Below are 5,117 nucleotides of genomic sequence, written 5' to 3' on the forward strand. Positions count from 1 at the left end.
TGATTTGTTTAATTAGTAAAGCCCAGGTGCTGTTAGTTAGGTTCTTTGTAGATAAGCTTGTGATTGGGCTGGCTGACGGCCATAATTTTTGCAGCTGCAAAAATATCCCCATGGTAACTCCTCTTTGTACGTATTAACGGGTAATTGGAATTTAGTTATTAGCGTTTCTTGTTTTTACACTCTCGGCTAAGAGTTTGTGCAATTGAGAAGCTTGCCTTATTTAAATAAACATAGATAGATAGATAGATGATAGCTGGATTGGGTTTTCACTTCAAAGTTGCTCCATGCTAGATTCAGTTGCCTGTATTTGTTTTCTACTATAAATTGCTATTTTTATTATCTCCTGGGCTGGAGAGGGCTCCCCACCCCCTCCTTGACAGCTACTAGCCAGGATGGCTATGCTCTGGCTCCATAGCCAGAGGCAGCAATGCTTCTGGGTACCAGCTGCTGGAAACTGCAGAAGGGGAATTCTGCTTGTGGGCTTCCCACTGAGACATATGAAGGGCCACTGTGAGAAAAGGATGCTGGACTAGATGGGCCATTGTCCTGATCCAGCTGCAGAGCTTTTCTTATGCTCCTAACATGTGTTAAAGTGCACATAAACCACACATCTAAAGGATGTATTTATATTCTCCAGATGCTTCCTTCTTTTTCTTCCGCTCCTCCCCTGCCCTGTTTGGTGCACACTTCATTTCTTGCCTACTGTTGCAGATCTCCCTCCCACCAAGACAGCTCCCCCCCCCCCCACTTATTATTTTGCATTTCTACTTATCAGTGCTCCTTATTTTATATTTTATTCCGCACACCCCTTCATCAGTTGCCTCCTGCAACTTGCAGTACTGCTTGCACCCTCAGAAAAGAGGGTGTGTGACAAGAAGGTTCCTCCCAAGTATTTCATTATCTATCTATCTATCTATCTATCTATCTATCTATCTATCATTCCTCCTCCAAGGAGCTCATGGCCCTCCCATCCCCCCTGTTATCCTCACAACAAACTTTTCAAGGTAGTTTATGCTGAGAGGTTGTGACTGGCCCAAGGTCACCCACTGAACTTTGTATGGCTGAGTGGGGATTTGAATCTGGGTCACCCAGGTCTTAGGTCAGCACTCTAAACACTACACCCCACAGGCTGTGTTTTCTTTTGGTTGCTGGCATTGCATGCCTTTTGTACACCAATTTGAGGTTTTAGACAGTCCGTAAGTATTTTGATAATAATTACAGAAGTATTAGAACTTTTGTTATATGTGTGAGATATAGAGCCCTGTGCCCAAGGCTCATCTTGTCCAACAGCCTCTGAATCTGGATGTTCCATTTGGAGACCTTGGGTGGAAGACCTTTCCTCCTCCATAAGTATGTCTAAAAACTAGGTAGGGCTGGGGAACCCTTTAAAGCCCTCTTGGGCAATCTTCCAGCGACTTTCCAAAGGTTCCGTTCCAACTTTATGCAAAGTCCCTTTTGCACACTTTGAAAGCACTGTATCTATAGCTAAGAATTAATGTTCAATATTTACATGCCACAGTATCTGCTGTTCTCACAGCACTCAAAGCAGCTGACAAAACATTTCAAACACCAACCTAGAACCGCATTGAAAACCGTGACACATCTATAAAAAAACGAGACTGGGTTTGTTTGGGGGGTTTTTTATTTCTAAAAAGATCCAATCCAAGACAGCGTAAACCATCAAAAACAACTCAAATCAGCCCATTGGGAAAGCTTTCTGGGAAAGGCGGGTTTTGTTGATGGGACTCATCTCTGAAGGAAGATCGGATGCATCCCATGAAGGAGGGAAAGTACTGAGCAGAGAGTTACAGTCACAGCCGGATGGACAGGAAGAAGGGAGAGCTTGTTCCATGGTGTGGTAGCTAACCGATTTGACTAGGCTGTGGGAGGGCTGGGTTCAAATCTCCACACAGCCATGAAGCTCACTTGGGCCTGCCACTCAGCCACAGAATGAAACATGAGATGCAAGAAAACACAAGGGATTTGAATCACACCCACCTCAAAATGTCACAGGTTCGTGGAGAGCCCCTCACTGTCCACAGGGACTTTGCACTGGGCCTGTGGTGTGTGTGATGTCACTGCTGAAGAAATGAGAATACCAAGAAATGAGACGGGAGTTTTGTGTTGCTTTCAGAGGAACCAGTGACTGGCCCTCTGTGGGCGGTAGGTTCCCCTTTTCCCACACCCCAAAGAAAGATAAGAAAGCCAGCATGGTGCAGTGCTTAAGAGTGCTGGACTAGACCTAGGAGACCAGGAGCCATTAAGCTCACTGGGTTACCTTTAGCCAGTCACTGCCTCTCAGCCTAGCCTACCTCACAGGGTTGTTGTGAGGGTAAAATGTGGATGGGTAAGAACTGTGTATGCTGCCACTATAATTGCTATATTGAGAAGGGCAGAATATAAATACTACAACAGCTGCAGTTCAGTGGTAGGGCATCTGCTTTGCATGCAGAAAGTTCGAGACTGGAGAGCAGCTGCCAGTCGGTGTAGACAGCACTGAGCTAGATGGTCCAATGGTCTGATTCAGTAGAAGGCAGCATTGAAGGGCTGCAACTTGGTGGTAGAGCACCTGTTTTGCATGCAGAAGGTTTATTCCCAATGGCATCTCCAGTTTGGGCTGGGAATGACTCCCTATCTGCAACGTGGGAGAGCCACTGCCAGTCAGTGCAGTAGGCTAGATGGACTGAATGTCTGACTCAGGATAAGGCCACTTCCTATGTCCCCGAATAAAAAAAGATCTGTAGCAGCAGTTGCCTAGAGGCAGAGCTATGAATTAGAAAGTCCCCAAAGTTTGAATCTTGCCTCTACCATCAACACAGCAAGTGGTCTCTGGTGAGCCTTTCCCTGCAATTTGGAGAAAATGCTGGCCTACCTGACAGGACTGTTGTTCTGGATTATAATGACAGGTGACATGTTCTGAACACTCAGGAAACAGCTAGATTTTCCTTCCACCCCAACTTGCTTCGATGCATGTTTATAGGCTTCTAACCCACACCAGCAGTCCCGAATACAGAATGAAGAAGTGGTAACTGTTCTAGATAATTCGTAAAGGAGGGATGCGGAAAGTGACAATGTGGATGTTACCGCAAAATGCTAAAAGGAATCCTCCCCCCTTTCCAGGCTGCCATCCTAAACCCTCCTTTCTCAACCCCTCCCTCCCTGACATCATATTGATGATTTTCATGCCATAGATACTGATACCATGACAACTTTGACATCATTTCTCCGTTCTGGACTGGGAAGAGAGAAAAAGAGGGAGGGGAATTACACCCAGAATTACAACTGGCATCTGGATTCTTTCAAAGCTTGACTCCTGTCGTAACTCTCCCCCCCCCCCCCGGCTGTACCTTGGTTTACCCTTTTGCAACAGACACATGCATAGCTTATAAATAGCACATATTTGAAGACAAGTCAATGAACAAGATGCCCATCTCTGGGGAGAAAGGAATAAAAATTATTCAAAATTCGTCCTTCCTTCTGATCTGCCCCTTCTAGGGGGGGGGGAGAGCTCTGCTGATTTCCTACCGGGGGGATGGGGTGGGGGAGCCAAGAGGGGAATCTGAAAAAACGTCACTCGTAAGATTCATTAGTATGCCTTTAGGATTTTTCACTCTCTCTCAATTACAGGTGAGTCATCATCTCTCTGCATTTTTCCAACCGCCAGAGGGATAGGCAACATTCAGAGTTCCCTTCTTTAATGTCACCCACCGGCATAACACTTCCTTTAAAAAAAGAAAAGAAAAAGGAAGATGTAACATGCATTGGTGGCAAAGTGGCAACCCTCAGGCTGAATCAGGGCACTGCTAAATGCAGGAATAGTGGAAAAAACGAACAGTGCCTGATTATGGAATATTATTGAAATGAGCTGATGTGAATAAACCAAAGGTGAAGCTTAAAAGTGTTCCCATTATTCCACGTGTAATGATGCTGAGACTTAAGGTGTTCTTTCAGAAAACACATTATCCCCCCCTCACCCACTGATGACTTCTTGTACCTCAGCACAGGTGCTTTCAACCCACCTTCAGAGCCCTTGGTCTGCCCCACACCACTCCCCGGATTAGGGTCTGGAAATTAGCACAGCTTTTGAGAATGTAGACAATGCCTACTTGGCTCTGAAGGGGCAGTTATTAGCTAACCCCATGAAACTTGTGCAAGAAAGAAATGCTGTGCTGAGGTATTATTTAGCGCATTTTGTTGGGATGGGGGTTGCTGTTAATTCTTCGTAGCTTTATTTTTGATCTTGGGATCTATATTGCATACTTTTTGATGTTTGGTTTGTTGTTTACGACTTTTGTTGTGCTTTTAGTTATGTAATTTTTATATGTTGTAAGTTGCTTTGAGCACTGTTTTAGCTTTGGAAAGGCAGCATACAAATAAAATGATTGATGATTGATTGAAGTCCATCCCCACCTTTGATGAGGCACAAGAAGATGAAACAAGGCACATTCTAGGAATCAGTGAGAACAAGAGGCCTTCAGTTTGAAGGGTTCTAGGTTAGATTTGAATTTATCATTCAATACAGCAGAATCCTAGAAGAGGCTGTTGATGTGTTTGAGTGGATGCACTTATGTGAGAAGATTCTATGATAATTAGTGGGAAAATGTCATTGGTGAACTGTCTGCTTCTAGGTCGCTGTAATGAAAGATTAAGAGCTCAGGGGAAAGGAGAATTTGAGCAGGCACCATTTTCCTCAACTGTTTCACTGCATCTGTTAAAATTCTCCCTTCTAGATAACCGTTAAAGGCACAAACAAACGACATGCTTTACAGCAGTAGATGATTACCGTTCCTTGTAAAACTGCTCCTTCCCCACCCAACACCATTAAGAACATAAACAAAAGAATAGCTCTGTTGGATCATGCCCATTTAAGACCCAATACCTTCTTAGCCACTGTTTGAAGAATTATGGAATGTTATACTATTTTCCTACAAACTATTCTGTGTTTTAATATGATACCTCACTTATCTCTCTGCAAATGTAATTTATTATCTGAATCTGGCTTGCTAATAGAAAAGAAAACCACCACCAACTCTCTCTCTCTGTCCCTCCTTCCCAGGTTACTAAGGCCCTACAATGTGGACAAAATGTTTTTTAAAAATTAAAATGCGAGGGAGGAA

This window comes from Podarcis filfolensis, assembly GCF_964270895.1.
Source record: "Podarcis filfolensis genome assembly, chromosome: 14".
Classification (NCBI taxonomy): Eukaryota; Metazoa; Chordata; class Lepidosauria; order Squamata; family Lacertidae; genus Podarcis; species Podarcis filfolensis.